We start from the raw sequence: 20,087 nt of genomic DNA on the forward strand, positions 1-20,087 counted from the left end.
TACTTGGAATTACATCTTTAGTCCCAGGGTCTCCCATCTCTTTGAAGCCAATTAATTAAAACACATAGTCATTTTATGGAACTTTCACATTTGGATAAAATAAGAAAGGAATTGAGTAACTTTTATAATGTGACCTAAGCAGATATTTTCAAGTACAAATGTATATGTATCCATTCCTAAGCTCCTGCTTCCCTATCTGTTTCTGTTAAGAGGTGAAACTTGTGCCATCATGGTTAATGTTTTGACAGATTTTATCATAAATCTTACTGTTGTAAATTTGCCTTGAGCCAAATTTAACATGTTGTAAGCTCAGAAACAGTTTTTACTGTTAGTGACCAGAAAAGGAAATAAATCAGTTATGCTCTTCTAAATGATGGGAGTATAGAGTTTAACTCTTTAAAAGTTATACATTACTTGAAATTTAGGAGTAATTTTCATTTTGTATGCCCAAGACCTCTCAACTGTCAATGAAACATAAACACTCTTGTGACTATCACAAGGAAGAATACACAAAGGAAATATTATGCGGCTTATATATGCTCACTAAATTTATAACAAAAATATTATCCTGAATTTTTTAAATTAAGAGTTCCTTTGCCTTAGTATGTGGAGTCAAAATTTTAAGCCTTCAACATGTGATTCATTCAAAAGCTCTTGGGTACCCACTTTGTTTTCAGATAATTTATCAGAATTCTCTTTAGTTAGACCCCCATTTTATGGTATCTGTCATCTATTATTTGATAACTACTTAGAGTATTTTATTACACATACCCCCAATCATTGCTATTCCTTAAAGCCTGAAGACTTAGTATTTTTTTCTCTCTAAAACATCTTTAATGAGCATGACCATTAATATTTACTCATAAATGCATTTGTACACAGGATTAGCCATAGTACATGAGTGAAGAAAAAAGAGTTGTTACCCAGTTCTTTACCCTAGAATAAATCAAATCAACAAATATTTATCGAATGTCTACTATGTGCAAATAGCCCTGGACTGGTCAGCTTTTAAAAGCCATCCAACTTTTCACATTGACAAATCCAAGCATTATTATTTCAAGCATTGCAGAAGCTGCCTCCATGTCCTTTAGGTGACAAAGCCTATGAGGATTCTGGATTACTTGGAATAAAGAAAGACAAGGAAGAGAAAGCTAATTAACAGGCTGAAAAGAGGAGAAAAACTAACGTAAAATATCACCGATGGATTGCATCATGTATGTATGTGTGTGTATACACGGATGTGTGTATGAGCTTATGTGCATGAGTGTATTTTGTGTATGTGTGTATATCTATATACACATGATGACAAGAATGAGTGAATTTCAGAAAAATAGACTTTGTTAAGGTGACATAAAAATGGGCATTTACATTTGAGTTCAGAGCTTTGCTTTAGAAATAGGCTTAAACATCTGGTTAGTGTTATGTAACACCAAGTCCTGCAGTATCATAAAACCAAAATGTATCATTGTATAACAGATCACTCAACTTGGTGACCCAAGTTCTAAAATCTAATGTGCCCAAAATCTATTAGAAGATGACCTCTTCAATCAATAGATTTCTATTAGAAGTGACTTCTATGTTATTACTATAGAAAACTGTTGTAGGGTCCTAAATAAGTTAATTTGATCATAAATGAGAGAAGACATTTAAATGCTCACTGTAAAGATTCTAATTGTTATTATAGACTAAATAAAGACTAATAGAGACAAAATGTACATACTTTATTATATATTATGCTATTATTTTATACTATACATTGTAATATACTATATTATACTACACATTATGCTATAACTGTCTCTGCATTTAATTTTAATTGTAAAAGATAAATGACATACTATCTATCCATGTCAAATAATTAAATGTGTTTCTTTAGTGAGGTTTGAAAGGGAGGACGGTTATAATTTCCAGCCATACCAAGTAGAATTAATCTTGGCTACTTTGCACAGTAGGTATGTATATATGTCGGCCATTGAAGACATTCAATTGACATCCTCACAGAGGATGTCTGGCGTCACTTTTAAAATATTTGTTTAGAATAACTAACTTTTCAAAAATTCCATTTTTGCCTCCTATTGGTAAGCTAAGTTTAATTTCCAGTGAAAATCAAAGCAGACTCTAGATAATGTTTTTAAGCAGCATTTATCTTTCTCTAAAGTGCCTGAAATGAATTTCTCAACTTTTGAGCAGGGGAAAAATTATAATAGCTCTATTATTCAAAGTTTATGTTTCTGCTATGACATTGTTGGTTATCAAAATCATTTTGAAGCCAAGGTATCTTCTCATATATCTTTCTAATTATTTGATATTTTGCCTATCTAGTTATAGTTTATTTTCACTGCATACCCTAACTGCTCTGTAGTAAATTTTGGATTTCTTCTCAGCTACAGTTTTTCTCTTCTTGATAAAACCATGCTATTGGCCTTTGTAGACATAGGAATCACTTTCAGTGTATTACTACATTGATTTGGTCTCTTTCATTTATTTCCTTGGTATATTGTAGTTAATGTCTTTGGATATATTCTAAATAAGACTTCACTTGGATGGTCCAGATCTAAGAGCTTATGTTTGTGAAGAAATATTATCTTTAGAGTTGTTTCTAATTTTCATTTCATCTTTCCCCTCCTTTGACCGGTAGTCCCAATACTAAGACCCTCTCACCTAGGACCTAGCCTGGATTCACCTGCCCCCTTGTGGTGCTCCTCTCTGAATAGTTAATTGATTTCTGAAATTTGGACTTGGTATTACATTTCCTGAGAAGAGAAACCTCATCCCATTACTCTTGTCTAGCAGTCTAGAGTCAGAAAAGTTTTCTTTTCCTAGCCACTGGCTACTACAAAAAAGAGGAAAAAAGTGTGATGGGGTTTTTTGATGTTTTGTTTGTTTGTTTTTAATTTGGAGCACAAGACGGAAATTAGCCAAGATCTGAGTTGCTTGGAATAAATTATGAAAATAAATTTTGTCTAGAATCAATATTACTGACCTGTAGATCAATAAGGCAAAGACATGTTTCAAAAATTCTCATAAAGCAACTTAAAATCAAGTTTTTTTCTATGTCAATGTCTCCTTTTTTTAGTGAGTAGAGAAAGAAGGGGAAATGCTGCTCTATTTTATTTAATTTTTAGATAGATTTTGTAACTCATCAAAGATGAATTCATAAATATAAAAAATAAATTAGACCTTGTGTTCTGTGTAGTCAGATATGTCTGATATAATTGGCACAAATACATTTTTGTTTCCCTTTCTCAGAAAGGATTCCCTTCTGAGGAAACCCTCCCTTCCCTCATGTCACAAGACTAATTTTTACATCTTCAATTGAAGTTAATAGAATTTGTACATGGAACAGGATCGTATACGGTCCATGAATGAATAACCTAGCCACACATTTTGCAAGAATAAGGATTTAGGAATTAAGCCTCTAGTTAATAAAGAATAATATAAAGATAAAAGGAAGGAGAAAAGGAAAGAAAAGCAGTATATACAACTAATATGTCTTTCTTAAAAGGAAAAGATGGATTAATAAATTATTGTTAACAAGTACATTTTTAAAGATATCCTTTTCTGTTAACTGTAAAGTATTTCTAGCAGAAAAGAGTTGTGTCTTTCTATGCTGTTCTACCTCTCACCCCTACTCCCCACCAAAGTCTGATTTGATTGAATAACAGTGATCTTCTGTGGCATTTTAAACTTCATGTCACCTCCCTTGAGATCTGGAAGGAATCACATGAAGGCTTTAATAAAGCTCTATGTAGTCCAATTGCCAGGTTTCTAGCGCCCACTACTCCTTTGCAGTTTCTCTTCTATTTGTAACAGTTGACCTACTAACAAGTTCCCAGAAACACAGGTTCAAATTTTGGCAGGCTTACCTCACCTTTTTGTCCTTCCAAAGTACATAAATGCTAAACTGTGTTCACAGTGAGGAAGGGAGAGTCATTCCAATGAGACTTTAAAAATCAAGACCCTTTCCGTTCCCCACCAAGTTACCGCCATCCTCTCCAAAGGAATCAAGTTTTTGTCAGTGGGCCCTTGGCATAATTTCTGCAGCCTGGATTAAAACCCAGGTGACTGAGAGTGTACCTTATCTTCACAGGGCATTAGTCACTCTATAAAAGTTAAATTTATTATGAAATACTTTGTTTGTGTTAACATATATCTTCTCTGGGAAGCTAGAAACAAAGGCATGTCCTTTAAGACTCCATATGGGGAAAACACATCCTCCTTTGGAATTTAACCTTAATTTGAACCAAGATCTGTGAAAGAAAAGCACTTTAGTGTATTGTTCCCTGGCTCCACCCATCTACCCCTTATCTAAATGGGGTTACTGTTGCCTCATGTTTTTTAACTCTTCCCATTCCAAGCCGTGATTTCCTGAGCTTAAAATTTATCTCAGTAGAGAAATATATTAAAATAATTGTGGCAAACAATTTCGCTTTGCTTTTAAGAAGTGATTTTAGGTTACATGTTCATTCTGATCTCTGAAATTAAATAAATGTACAGCCAGCTTATGCTCACCTATGTTGCTTTAACAAATGGCATATTGTAAAGTATATTTTATTTCCTAAAAAAATGTATTTCTTAAAAATCTTCTCTAAAATACTGTTACTAGCATTGTCATGTATGCATACTTTATACTTTGTTAGAAGTAAAAATAATTGAGAGAAAAGTCTACATTAGGAATGACGGTGAGGTAAATTTGAAAGACCAATTCTCAAGACCTTTGTTTTCTTTCAGTCTCTTTGCAAAGTCTTTGCAATGCTTTCCCTGTATCTAAATCCATAGATGTACCAATGCTCCTTTTTAAAAGCAAAAGCAAAACCTTTATTGGTGCTTCCCCCATCATAACAAACTATTTGCTTATAAACATCAAGGAAAGTGTTACCCAAAAACATATTTAAGTTGATATTTTTTTAAAAATACTGCTTATACGAATGCTTAGTTTCTTGAATAGCATCTACGAACAAATTTGTAAATCTCCAAGTGGTTTTTCCTTCATTGACTTCTTGTTACAGTAAGGAAAAATCACACACCAAAATTTAAATATAAACTTAGATTTTTATTTAATAAATAAATATGTTCTTTTAACAAAAGAAAGTAATTTCTATTTTTAAAATTTTTTCTTTAAATTCAATTTAATTAACATATACTGTATTATTAGTTTCAGAGGTAGGATTTAGTGATTCATCATTTGCATGCAATACCTAGTGGCGAACATAATTTTTAAAATGAACACATACTCAACTCCACCGCTCAAAACTACTATCATCGTGAGGCAGTCTGGCTGGCTCATTCACTAGAGCATGCAACTCTTCATCTCTAAGGGTTCCAAGTTTGACTCCCATACTGGTTGTAAAGATTGCTTAAAATACAAAGGCCTATCTTCAGAATTATTAAATTGAAAATTTCTTAACAAAAAAAAATTCACATGTGTGAATTTGTCACATATTTCATTATTACATAGCATATTTCACTTAAACTATAATATTGAGGAACACCTGGGTGGTTCTGTCAGTTAAGAATCTGCCTTTGGCTTGGTCATATCCTAGGGCCCTGGATACAGCTCCACATCAGGCTCCCTGCTCAGTGGGGCATCTGCTTCTCCCTTTCCCTCTGCCCCTCCCCATGCTTGTGCTCTCTTCATCTCTTTCTCTCTTTCTCTCTCAAATAAATAAATTAATAAAATCTTTAAAATGTATTTATTATAATATATTTTATAATATAATATATACTATAATATTGAAATTAGTTTGATGGATGCTTTTTTAAAAAATATGGAATATATACATAATATATTTAGGACATTAGGACATTTATCACAAGTAATATCAAATCACAGCATCATTGCTCTCCACCTCAGCTCCAACTACATTTATTGGTTCCACACTGACCAACCCTCATGTGACAAATCATTGAAGCTTAGTCTTAGGCACTGGACACTTTTACATACCCTCATTGTTATTTAAATTCATAATATGTATCATTTTTCATAGAAATTATAAATTCACATGGAACAATGAATTGAAAATTGGAATATTTTAATTTATCTCTCAGACTCAACTTCTTGGTTCTCTTGAACTTTGCACTGCATTAGATGCTAATTTGATACAAACTTTCTTAAAAGGTAACAGGGCTATACATTCTGCTGCCTTGCTAAATACTGCCCCCCCCCCATTTTTCCAACGATGATTTTAGATGACTATCTTCGTGGTATATATAACAGATGCCTATATAGTTATATCATTCATCCATGGTCCTACCATAAGATAGCCATAGGAATATCTTTCACAGCAGTAAAATGTTCAAAATGCCAATGAACAAGATAATGGGAGAAGTGATGATAAGTATAAGATTGAAGAGGCAGATGTTAACCAAAATCAAAGAAAAAAATTAAAAGCGTGAACTTTGTAAATTATAGGAAGGAACAATTTAGCAAAAACTGAATTAAAGGAGTAAAAGTGAGAGAAAACCAAAGATAATTCCAAACTGCCACATGAAGCAATGTTGGTAAAATCCCGAATGATTTGCAAAATTGGATAAAAGTGGTTAAGCGTGTGTGTATGTGTTTATAAAAAGGTAGACAAGGGTAATCTTCATATATTAAATTTCACAGATATAAGGGTGTAAGAAAACAATTAGATAACAATAATAAGATATTGAAGCATCCTTATTGACCAGGTGCTATGTTACTAGTGTTAGATGAAATTAGAAATAATAAAAAATACCATAAATTCCATGGAAGTTATTTATTTTTATTAATTCTTATCTATCTTTGAAATCCCAGAGCTAACTAGAACATACTGCGCATAAGAGACACTTAAAAATATTTAGCTAATTCAAAATATTACTTACCTAAAGAAATCACAATGTGATTGAGTCACAAAAAGTATGGATAACAAGACTGTGGCAATGGATGAGGGTTAGGGGATAAGAGTATCAGTTGTAAAAAATTAAGCCTTACTAATATATTAATCATTTAATGACTAACATAACTTTTAGTACAAGTAAAGGTGAAAGTAGTATTCTTGGAGGAAATGTTTCTATTCTGATTATATGTGGAAGTCTTAGGTATTTTTCTAAAGTACATCTTGATAAGATGTACTTGAAAGAGATACTAGAGGGGTTTTTATTGTTTGTGTTTATCAATAATTCAGACAAAACCATACCAGGGTGCTAAGGATACAAAGTTAAATCAGACAGTTTCTGCCTCATGGAAATCATCATAGTCCAGAGGGAATGATGTAGCTATAAGTAATTATATAAGACAGTATGATAGGTACCATAATAAAGGTAAGTTCAGAATGCTTTAGCAGAACAGGTGAAAGGGCATCTTGCCCTGCCAATGAGATTAAGGAAGGCTTCCCAGAGGAAATGGTGTTAGTTAAGTGCCATTGGGATTGGCAATTAAGGAGTCCATGGTGACTTTCATGAGAGCAATTTCTACTCTAATACGACACAAAATCCAAATTGCAGACAATTAAGGAGTGAATGAAAAAATGGAGAAATGGAGACAGTGAAAGTAGGCTGTTTTTCCCAGGTAATTGCCTAACTCTTCTTGCTTGCTGCCTCTGAATATATTTAATAAAGAATTTCACATTGCACAGCACAATTAAGCACTATTGTTAGTAATGGATTTTTTCCCCTGTTAGTGAATACATTGCATTCCATCTCTATAAGCTCAGTAACATGAACCCTTCCAGAAAGAGCCCTACCATTTGAAGAGTCAGATCTACACCTTTGCATCGTGTCTTTGATCTTCGATTCTTCTATTCCTCCTTTCTATCTTGGAGCTTCACAATCTCGATTGCCAAGTATACACAGATAAAACTTTTTCTTTCCTCTCTCTCCTCCATCTTTCTTATTATTTCTCTTTGTACCTCTAACCTATATCCTCAAGTGATTCAAATATTTTATTATCTATACTTATCTTTCTAATGCTAAACATTACCTACTGAATAAACCAAATTTCTTAGAGCATTCACAGCCCTCTCCAGCCTTTTGTTCCAGCCACTTTCTCAGCTTTATCTTCCTGTACCCTCCTTCATGCTTCAACTTCACCTTCCTCTCTATACACACTGAACTTTCTGGCTTCCACTTCCTGACACTGTTACCTTCACCTGGAATTGCCTACTCCCTGCTACCTCACATCTAAATCCTGCCTGACATTTATGGTCTTACTCACTTGTCATATTTCCTATAAAAGCCTTTTTTGATCTTCCCAATACTTTCTTCTCAACTTCAGTTTTTATATGTGTGTCTCTATGCCATTCATTCAACAAAACTTTACTGAATACCAACTATGTGCCAGAAACGGAAATGACCATTTTCTACTTTTTTCCCACAATTGAATAACTATTTTATCTCACCACTCCTATCAGACTCCTATCTACTATAGCTCCAGAAGTATCTATTACAATGCTTTATACTAGTAATTGTGTAACAAATATGTTGATTGCATTAATGAATAAATTAATCTCAAATGGAGAGCCAACCCCTGAAGTTCAGTTAAACAAAGAAGCACCCAGTTCTTTTTATCCTCCCTGCCATGAAATATGCAATTAGTCACTTACTCACTTTAACTGTCTTAAAATGGCATTTTTTAAACAGTATTTGGCTTCCTTCTATTTATTCTCTTAAATTCTTCTCTGTCTTCAGCTCCATGCATTCCACTGAAAAATTCCAGAAGTTATAATATTAATCAAGTCCTTTACTTTACCTCCATGATTACTCACTTAGCAGGTGACTATACTACAACTTCCTTTTTAAGAGTCACTCAACTACAGTCACTTCCTTCTTTCAACCCATGTTGAAATGTATGTTAGCTGTGAATTTCAACCCAGATTATATTTTTCAAAGCCTTTCTCTTTCTGTAGTCATTATAAAAACTTTAATACTAACACATTTCCATTTCTTCCCTAATCTTACATCTTCTTTCTATTTGTCAACAATCTTTAAAATGTGCTTCACTAGGGCGCCTAGATGGCTCAGTCGGTTGTGTCAGACTCTTAGTTTTGTCTCAGCTTACGATCTCAGGGTTGTGAGATTGAGCCCCATGGTGGGCTCTGCACGGGGAATGGAGCCTGCTTAAGATTCCCTCTCAACCTGTTCCTCTACCCCTTCTCCCTCCACATGCGCTCACACACATCCACTCTCTCTCTCTCTCTAAAATAAATAAATAAATAAATATTTTAAAAAATAAAATGTGCTTCACTTCTAGTACATTCTACCTCTTTACTCCCATCAGCATAGTTTACTATCACTCCAACTATCTAGAACCCAGCTTAAAATCTGTTTTTAAGGGAGGGTTTTTTTTTGTTTATTTTAATTAACCTGGATTTGTGTATCACTACACTTATTTTCTATAGATTGTTCAATCACTAAAGTAATTTGAATCAAATTGTATTTATCCAACTTGCCTCCCTATGAGAGTCCTCTGTTAAGGATATTAGCTAATCCAAATAGTGTAATATTCAGCACAAATCCCATACACTGATCTGTATTCTTAATGTGAAGGTTTGCTTTTCATGGTGATGTTAATCTGTGGTTTTCTGCCCTTTAGGTAAAACAAATATAATGAATTAAATAGTACCAAGATATTCAACTTTTCTAGAATTACAATATATAACCAAATGATCTTTATTGACAAATCAACCAAATTTACAGGAAAAAATTTTTTTAAGATTTTATTTATTTATTCATGAGAGACACGGAGAGAGAGTCAAAGACATAGGCAGAGAGAGAATCAGGCTCCCTGTGGGGAGCCCAATGCTGGACTTGATCCTAGGTCTCCCAGATCACATCCTGAGCCAAAGGCAGATGCTCAATCACTGAGCCGCACAGGTATCCCTTTATTTATTTTATTTTATTTTATTTTATTTTATTTTATTTTATTTTATTTTATTTTAAGATTGTATTTATTTATTCATGAGAGACACCCAGAGAGAGGGAGAGACATAGGCAGAGGGAGAAGCAGGCTCCCTGCGGTTATTTACAGAAAAATTAATGCTACCATAACACCAGTTCCTAAAATATGGATAGGAGAGTTAATTTGAGGTTTTAATATAAGATAATTAAGACAATATCACAAAAAATGCCAAGATTTGATAGTTAGGGGCTAAGGTTTAGAATATAGTAAGGAAAAATCTTCTGCTTCTGACTATAACAGAGTTGCTAAAATCAGATTAATTCACTCACTGAGAATAATTATAAAACTTGGACAAAATACAAATTCACAGAAAAACCAAGTAAAAAACATTTACTAAAAAGATTAAAAAAATTAAGAAGAGAATTTGCCAGTCCCATGATGCTGAGGAGACAAAAACTGGAGTGCAAGTCTCACCAAAGAGGAGAATCTCAGCTTTTGAGTCAGATCCTGGGAAAGCTATGCCATAGGAGTAACAATACTGTAAATAGAGTAGCTTCCACTATATCAAAGTGATCTTCCCAAACTCACACCTAAGACACACAAGGTAGAATTTAGAGGAAGGGGTAGGGAATTTGCCTATGCTCTAGACCCTGTATTGAATAGGAGGCTGTCTGCCACAGGAGGAGATGCACAGGGCCTGCCTAAGACTAAGATGGGAGCTAGAGAGCTGAAAAGCCCTCCCTTGTCCCACTATGATCCTTGCATCTAGTAGCAGGTAAGAGCCATGTACTTCTGGGAGGAATAAAAACATGGAAACAGACTCCCTCTATGCTGCAAGCACAAAGAACATGCTAAAGTCTGAGGGTAGAGCAGAGAAACTGAGAATAAAAAAACACCTCCAGTGTGACATTTGGGATGTCACACTGAATACAAGAGAGTAGCAACCCAGTGCATCACTGGAAAATTTTTAAATCCATGGTACACTAAAGATAACTGTAGCAACCACAAAACCCAACTCACCTCAAATGCTGACTAAATTCAATCAAATGCTCACACAAACAACCTGACAAAAGAAGAGGTATTCCCATTTTGGACATTTACCTCAGTTTTGATTGCTCTTTTGTATATAATATTTGATATTTAATGTTTTTTAAAAAGAAAACAAACAAAAAACAAGACACATTAAAAAGAAAAAGGACCATGTGAAAAGATAAAATAGTCAATAGAATCAGACCCAGAGATGACCCAGATTTTTAGAATTATCAGACTTTAAAAAGAAAAGAATAAAAAGATATATTAATTCCAAAATAGTAATAAGGAGTCACAGTTAGCTACTCAGAGAAATAGAAACTGGAATGAAATGAAAAAATAAAATGAAATAAATTTTAAAAAACTTTTAAAGTGCAGAGAGTAAAAAAATCAACAACCTAGAAATAAATGCCCAGAAGAAAATGAGAGAATATCATAAACAGAGATCCACTAAAATAAATCCTAAGGAGAGTTGGTTAGGCAAATGGAAAGTGATCCCAGATGGAATCATAGTAACACAGGAAAAAATGAGAGTGCTGGAAAGGGTAAATGTGTGAAATAAGATAAATGGGTATTTACTGTTTAAGGAAAAATAGAATACATGTAATAAACAGTTTACTTTGTTCAAAAGAAACACATCTATTATAATTGAAAGTTGAATGATCACAGCTAAATAAAGCACAAATTTGAGGAAAATGTTTACCCAAATGCTCATCTAATCTACACTTGAGTTTAATGTTGAGAAGTTCACTATTTTCTGAGGTAACCTACTCTATCTATAACCATGCTATAAATGTTCTTATATTGAGCAATAATCCATCTTCTTGAATTTCTACCTCCTAGCCCCAATTCTGCCCTCTACAATGACACACAATAAATAATTCTAATTTCTCTCACCCATGCTTGAAATAATTATAGTACCTTCCAATGTATCAGAAATGTTTTATTCTGTAGTCAAACATCCTCAGTCTAAACCATCTTTCACAGGATGTGGTCCAGTTCTCCTCTAACCAAGATCTTCTAAATGTACCTCACCTTCTTGATATCTCTGAAATATATCCCAACACATGAAACACAATCCTGTAGTGACCGAGGCATTCTTGGTCTCCCCACTCCATGTGTGGAGCAATGACATTTATCTTTTACAAGAGGAGAAAATCATGCTATTTATTCATATGTAATTCCTAATTTTACTTCTGTGAAAGCTCTGGCCTCAAGAGGTTAGGACTTATTTTTGTTCACTGAAACCTATTGCTCAGAAATATTATGCTAGGAATAGCGTACAAACAGAAATTGGCCAACAAGATTCTGGAGGCCATTTTAAAAATAGTGGACAGTAGTATGGACTAAAATTGTGACATTTGGGATGTCAAAGAAAGAGAGGCTGGGGTAATTGGGGTATTGATAAGGCATATTAACCAATTTTGGATGTATGGGCAATAAGAGGGATGCATCAGTGATAACTATGACTTTTCAGGCCTTAGCAACAAAAAGAACAAGAAAAATGTGGAAGTCAGGATACATGCCTTGTTACTGAGAGAAATGTGTTGCTGTAATTTAAATGTATTGGGTATTGATGGAAATAACTTGTAGACAGGCATAGACATAAGATGGGAGATTTTGTTAGAGGACAGGGATGGACTTTTAGCTTGATACATGGTAGCTTAAGTCATAAGACAAAGGAACAAAGGCCTATCGATGTGATCTATCCCAAAACTATCAGGAACATACTTATGTTGAACAAACTGACTTTATTGCTTGTTTGCAAATAAAACCACACAACATAGGGAACTGTGTGGCATTTCATATAACTTATTATACCATTAGGGCTTATGTTAGATGATTTGGGGGAGGATTCAAGAAAATGGAACTTTGAATTGGTTACTGTCAGGATGTAGGGGTAATTTTATGATTGAGTAGCTTAAGAAATCTTATCTAGAAAAAGGGAAGACTAGAACAAAGCTAAAGCTGTAATTTGTAAAGAAGCAACAGTTACTAGTATTAGCAAGCATGAGCAATGTTTGTTATCTTTGTGGTTTGCAATGACTTTATTTTCATCTGTACTTAGACAAAATTACAAAGGGGTCTGTCTTTTTGTCTCAACCCTCTACAGTGAGAGTGTCCTTGTCTAATGGTGGTGTTCAGTAAGATAGTTTATGTTTGACCAGGAGAACACTTAGGCCTAACTGAGTCCCAGGCCAACTCCTAAAAATACCATACCCTAGCTGCAAGTCTCAAGCCATTTTCCAAAAGGGGCGGGGGGTTGTCTCTCAGACCAGTGGACTTAGCCTTAGGGAGCAACAGTGGAATTTGTAGTAGACAGAAAAGATAGTTATAGAGATAGAGAAGCAGCCATGAGGTGGTAGAAGGCTAGGATAGGCTGATGCCAAGAGGTCCTTGGTAGGAGCATGGTCAACATTGCTAAGAATATTCAGGACTGTTTGAGACTCAAGAGGAAAACTGGAGTAAAAACATCATTGAATCAAGGTATCACTGATGATCTTCAAGACAGAATTTTTTTTTTTTGGTGGGGGGCCTCTCTGTTTTTTTCAAGACAGAAGTTTAAGGAGCCACAGATCAGGTTGCAAGGCTATGGAGAAGGACATACTGTGAGTAAAGACCACTCATTTGGAAAGTTGGGCAATGAAAAGGAGAGCAAGGGAATGTTAACTAGAAGATTTTGTGAATCAATTTAAGGAGTCTTCCCCCTAAAATAGATATGACCCTTACATGTTTGAAGCTTTGGAGAAGGAGCCATTGGAAAGAGCAACAGTGAAGATGCTAGCAAAACAGTAAAATCAGAGAAGGGTCTGAGACTAAGAACTTCGGGACATCGTCTGTCCTGAACAGAAGGCAGAACTGCTTCACATCCTGGACCTAGCAGAGAATTGGTACAGAAATAGAAATGTTGAGTTAGGATATAGGACAGATATACGAATGGATGACAGGTAAAATCATCTTTTTTCCTTTTTCTTTTTCAGTGAGGTTAGAAACAAAGGTCATTAGCAAAGGAGAAAGGGAGATGCAAAAGTCTGGAGAAGGTTCGAAGCATTTGCTAAGAAGTTTAGTAAATCAACAAAAGATATTGTTTTCTATTAAGTCATCCATTTTATTAAAGGAGAAAATGCAACTGTTGCTGTATGTTATGAATTTACAGAGGATTTAGAAACGAGAGCCCTTTTATTCCCAACAAAAGGGGGGAATGGTTGCTTTTTTTTTTTTTTTTTTAACCTAAGAGTGATCCAAACAAACCTTTTTCTTGAGGTGTCCATGCTAGATTAAACACTATTTGACACAAATAATTTGTAACTCTTATTTGGGCTCATGAATACCATATCTCCCAAAGGAAAATAAAAAAAAAATCCTGCTGTTTTCAAAAGCTAAAGAGAACATCAACCAGAGACAACAGCCATCCAGAAGGCTGAATTCCACAGTATCTAGAGCAAAGAAAATTTATGTCTCCACTCGCAGTCACAAAGATGGACCCCCCCCCCGCCCCCCATTTCCCGCTGAATTCTGTTATGTGTATCTAAATAACTAGCTGGCCTGCTCCTTCCTGGTATTAGGTGTGATTGAGAGATAACTCGAGCGGCGGCGGCGGCGGCAGTTTTTGTGCGCGCAGTAGCACATGCTCTTGTGAGCATCAAAAGGAGATGAAGCCTGATTAACCATTTTGAAATCTATCGGATGAGGAGAAGTCCTTACAAAACAACTTTTATACGCTTTAATTAAAAACGTGTTCCGGCAGCTCAGAGTTGAATGGGCTTCAGGGGGAGCGGGGCTGAGCCCGTTGCTATGACGACACCAAATCTTTTCGCGCCTGGCCCTTCCCCAGCACACTCTGTCTAGCTCGGTCCAGCCATTGACTTGCCTCGTCCCTTCGCTCTCTGCCCCAGTCCCTTGGTCCGGGCGTCTGTGGAAGACCCAGCACTATCCACTTTTTCTGCCACAGCATCTCTCCCTCAATCCCTTTCATCATTTCATCCCTTATATTTCCCTGCCAATCCCTATTTTCTTGTTTCTCTTGAAAATTAGTTTACCCCTTGAGTTGAAAAGAATTTTTTTTTTTAAATGGGAGAGGAGGGTCACAGCATAGGAATCACTGCTTATTATAAACCCCTCGTGATAAATCCGTTTTTTAGTGGTCTTGAGTGTAGTTGAGAGGATCTCACTGTGTTCTACATTTTTTTTTTTTCAGGTTTAACACTGGCTACTACATACCACTCTTTCTGTTGCTGAAGATAAGGCTATAATAAAAAGGACTATATTTTATTCTGTTAATTTGTGCTTATTAAAATCTCAGGTTATTCCACAAACAGTATCATCTGGTAATGACTGTAAGTGAATGTAAGACTTTGAAATATGTCCTGAAACCTCACAGACCTCACTCTATTTAAGGAGGCTCTTGAATATTTTTCAAGTTAAATTTATGATATGGAGACTTAAATAAAACCCAGTGCCGTCACTTGTACCATAAGAAACAAGAATTGAGTGGAACTTGCTCATCATAGAACCTTACTTGGGAGAACCTACTATCTTTGCAATCTTGTATCCAATGCATTATGGACTATAATATTATTACACAACTTCTAAATATTACTCTTTGAGTCATCAGAGGCCTTACCACTTTCATTCTGATTACAATTCCGATTTCCCTCTCACCAATTCTGTTTTACAGGATAAGATCTGTGAGTGGAATGCAGCGGAGATCATCATTTCTCATTTGTTCTCTCTGCTTCACTCACTCTTACTGTGATTACATTTCCAAAGTGACTTATTCGCCAGATTCAGTAAGGACTTCCTTTCCAGTTGCCTGACTCAGTAGAGATACTGTAACTTAAGAGGCTGGTATGGTCTGGAGTGTTAATCTTCAGCATACCATGGCCTGGTGGTCACTGTATAAAAAGTGGGTGAATTCTTCAGAGCCATGAGAGCCCAGAATAGTTTCGAGTCTGAGATTCCAAATCATAATAGAACTTTGAAGCTCTAGCCTCTGCATCCCCAAAATTGAAATTTGAACATTTAACTGCTCTTTAGAAGTTTTATAAAGAACTTCCTCCGTGTCTTCACTATATAAAACTCCGGCATAATATATTCCTAATAGGCCACATGTGAATCTGTGGGCCACAAGTTCACAAATACTCTTAACTCACTCTACTATAAGGAACAGTATTTCCTTTAAATGAACCAACCACCAGATTGGTTTCTAGGCTCTTTTCTTATGATTTAAGAACTTACCACACTTTAAGAAGTTGAAGTCCTTTGACTTCTTACCATAGTCATACTTAAAATGTGAAGAGGCTTTGTGACCTAACATTGGATGGCATCTCACAAATGGACCAGGTCTCTAGTTTATAATTACCTGGTATCATTCAAATGAATTATTGAAGCTTAGATTTATTATCTCCTTCTCAGTATTAAGAATAAAAAAATTAAATGTTTATACATGCTAAAGGTGTTTTCCCACCTAGGGCACTTAATCTGGATCAACCTTAGGTAGGTACTAAAGGAGGTAATTGTGTATAAGATTGACTAAATAGTTACAGAGACAGGCATTCAGGTATCTGAAATAGGTTTTAGACCTAATAAAGATGTACCCCCTGGATGCCTGGGTGGCTCAGTGGTTGAGTGTCTGCCTTTGGCTCAGGGAGTGATTCCGGAGTCCTGGGATAGAGTCCCACATCAGGCTCCCTGAATGGAGTCTGCCTATGTCTCTGCCTCTCTCTGTGTGTGTCTTTCATGAATAAATAAATAAGGTATTTTTTAAATGTATCCTCAAAGAGACATTTTACCTAAATATTAGAGAAAATATTCCATTGGCAAAATATTTTGTGTTGTAGATATAGTGCTTCTCCACTATGCTGATAAGAAATGGGAGTCCTTTGATTCTTGACATTTAAATCTATTCTGGACCTGGCCTGGGAAAACTCTGAGGGGAATAATCTTGCAGGCTAGTGGACTAGAAAACATAATAAACCAGCCTTTTCCATCACCATATTCTATGGCTCCATGACTCCGTGAATCTCAAGGCTAAGTGTACTTGGGGTTGCACTTTAGATAACATAGAATTCTCATTCTACTGAAATGTTTTACATTTTCTTCCCTCCTAATTTTGTTTCATAGCCAAAGACATCCACATGAAAATCATGGTATCTTTTGTTTAGTAATTCATCCATCCTATGGTGCCCTGCTTACCTGAAGTCACATAATCCTTTATGTGTGCTCTGGCACTAGACAAATTGTTTATGTGATAAACCACAGGACTACCCTGTAGTTTCTGTGATCTGGTGGATATGTGTCAGAATTAGTGCTTTTTGGTGGTTGTTTTGAACATATCGTTGTTCACAGAATGTTTCTTAGACTGTATCTGGAATGTAGTTACTCTGAAGTACTCAAAATATCATAAAAATTAATTCCGAGGTATCTCGACCTACATAGAACTTCCTCTGGACATACATGTCATGTTAAATTCTTATTCCAGTTGTTAATCTGTAAAATCTAAACCACTGCCTTCTTTACTCTGTGTAAATGCCTTTCTCTTTCTCCAATATTTCTAAGCATGTGAGGGAAGCACAGCAATCTACCACATATGGAATAGCATGCCACAATGAAGGACAAAGACTACACCTCCAACTGATGTTGCAAAAGGGATTTTATAAAAGGTGACTAAAATTACATAACACTGGAAATGTACTGGTCACCAAAATTCAAATCTATTCTTTAATAGGTTAATAAAAAGTGGGGTAAGGTTCCAGAAGAGAAGGCACTCATTCTTTGATAACTTGTAATGAGTGTTTGGAGCTTAATAAGTCATCTAAAGAATAGCATTACCCATGAACTTCTTCATTAGAGTCTCAGAATATCTGCAAGGTAAATGTTTTACATCCTTTTTGGTGTAAAGAAGAAGATTTCACAAAAGTAAATATATGTTTTACCATGAATTATATTCAGGATGCTTTTCTACAAGACAAAAGGAAAAGGAAAGAAGAAAGAACTGAAGGCTTCTCTTTAATCTTATCTATCACACTGGATTTTTTTCTCCTCTCCATCCCCCAAGTGACTAAAAACTGGAGTGGTCAGAGTTCTAGGGGCTAAATTTGTAAAGTTACTCCACTTAATGATGAAGGGAATTAAGTAAATTTCTGTGTTTCTTGATGAGAATAATGCCTAGCCGAAAATCTTAAATCTGCAATGCTTTTCTTGGTTTACCCAAATCAACAGATCACTTTATTGTTTTCATGCATTGGGGACAGTTTTGTAGATGGCAAGATCTCATAAAATCAGATATTTAATTGTATGTGTACACTCTATATATGTATTAGAGCTAGCACGTGTATATATAGGTTGTGTGTGTGTGTGTGTGTGTGTGTGTGTGTGTCTAATTCTCTGAAGAAAAAGGTGAAGAATCGATCACTTGAAGATTGGGATAGTCACGACTAATTGGCAAGAAACCACCAATCTTAATCCACAGTTCCTACCTTAGCAGAATCCATAAGCGTTGTTGGGGGGGGTACTTTAAATTCTATTATTTTTTATCTGACTGAAATAAAGCTACAATACCTACCTTCTTCAGTAATGGGGGAGGGGAACAATAGGGCTGTGTAGGAAGTATACCCAGTAATGAAATGAATGAAAAACCTGTATTTTAGACATTGAGCTATAGAGGTCTTCTTGGATCTTGATTCTTAGGGATTTCCCACTGTCTCTCTCTGTCACTGTCTCTCTCTGTCTCTGTCACACACACACACACACACACACACACACACACACACACACACTCTGGGTTAAGGCACGTGATCCTGCCTGTTTTAGTTTCTTTTTTCACCTCCGTTTACTCAGGAGAGCAGAGAAGCAAGGGCTAGAGGTGGCTGAAAGGGCAAGGATGGCAGTGGAACCCGGGAGGAGGCTCCGACGACCAGGTCGCGGCTCGGGACAGTGTCCACCCCGCTGGGAGCGAAGTGGGTGCCCCGCACTCCCGGCTGGGACCCTGCGCCCGGAGCGGGACGTGCTGCTGCCCCTGGCATCGCGGCCCAGGCAGGCTCCCGGAGCGCCGCGGGGCGATCGGTGCGGATGGCTGGCCTGGAAGCACGTGGGGAGAGCCTGAGCAGAGACGACTCCAGAACCGGGGCGGTCTAAAGGCCCCGTTTATCCGGGCTAGGTTGCGCGTGAGGCTGGCTCCGCGAACCGAGGGCACCGGGGCTGGGCGGCGCGCCCGGGCTGCGGGGAACCCTTCGCGCTCAGCCTCTCTGGGCCGCGCGCCCCGGGCGCCGGGGGCGGCTCCGCAACCCGAGTCCGGGAGGGAAGCGGGTGAACACCCGGCCCTCGGGGCGGCCCTCGGGGAATGAGTGCAAAGGGAGACACGAAAAATAAATCAAACCAGGGAGCCGCCCCGCCCCCTCCCGGCGCTGTCTCGGCGGGCGGCGCCACCGGTCGGGCAGCGTCGGGGCGGGTCCCCCGCGCCCCCCGCGCCCCCGCGCCCCCGCGCCCCCCGCGCCCCCGCCCCCGCGCCCAGGGGGAGCCGCAGCCCGGGCCGGCCGCCGGGACCGCGCCTCGGAGCGGGTCCCAGGAGCGCGCCTCGCCCTCTCGCCCCGCCCGGCCGGGCCCCTCGGGCGGGATAGAGCCCTGCTTTGCTCTTTTCGTTGGCCAAGCACAATTGTGTTATTGGAGATAATGAATTCAATCCCCATCAAAGGGCATTAGACTCGCCCGGGCCCTGGACTTGCTGATGCCTTTTTTTTTTTTTTTTTTTAAACTAGGAATGAAAGGCTGTGGAGGAAAAAAAAATTCTCTGGGGGAGCCTTTCCCCTGATCGCCGCTTTTGAAGTGAAGGGGCCCGGCCATTGTTGTTCACCTCGCGGCCCATACGGCTGAAGAAAGCCTGGGCTTTTGATGGGCTGAGAACCGCCTCGGCAATGAGCACCACGTCGGGCCGCGCGGCCTGCGGGCAGCATATGTCTCGGGGCGCCCGGGCCCGTCTGCGGGCGGGGAGGGGGCTGCGCCGCGCGATGGGCGGGCGGCGGGGACGCGAGGCACTGCCCGCACCCAGCAGCCGCGTCCCCGGGCCCCAAGTTCTCGGCTCCTCGCGCCCGCTTCGTGGCGCCACGCAGGGGTTCCGTCATCTGTGGTTAATCAGTTAAGACCTCTGGGAGGCCTGCCCTTTGGAGGTGAGGCTGGGGAAGGCAGGAGTCTCGTGAGCGCA

The 20,087-nt window shown here is 37.7% G+C and overlaps 1 long non-coding RNA gene across 1 annotated transcript; it reads left to right on the plus strand.

Annotated features, from left to right (window-relative positions):
- The first annotated feature begins 736 nt into the window (after positions 1-736).
- Positions 737-15,209, plus strand: LOC140639853 (uncharacterized). Its single transcript, XR_012036496.1, has 2 exons — positions 737-1,214; positions 15,087-15,209. It is a non-coding gene; the product is annotated as an uncharacterized lncRNA (long non-coding RNA).
- Positions 15,210-20,087: the final 4,878 nt, after the last annotated feature.

This window comes from Canis lupus, chromosome 9, assembly GCF_048164855.1.
Source record: "Canis lupus baileyi chromosome 9, mCanLup2.hap1, whole genome shotgun sequence".
NCBI classification, from domain to species: domain Eukaryota; kingdom Metazoa; phylum Chordata; class Mammalia; order Carnivora; family Canidae; genus Canis; species Canis lupus.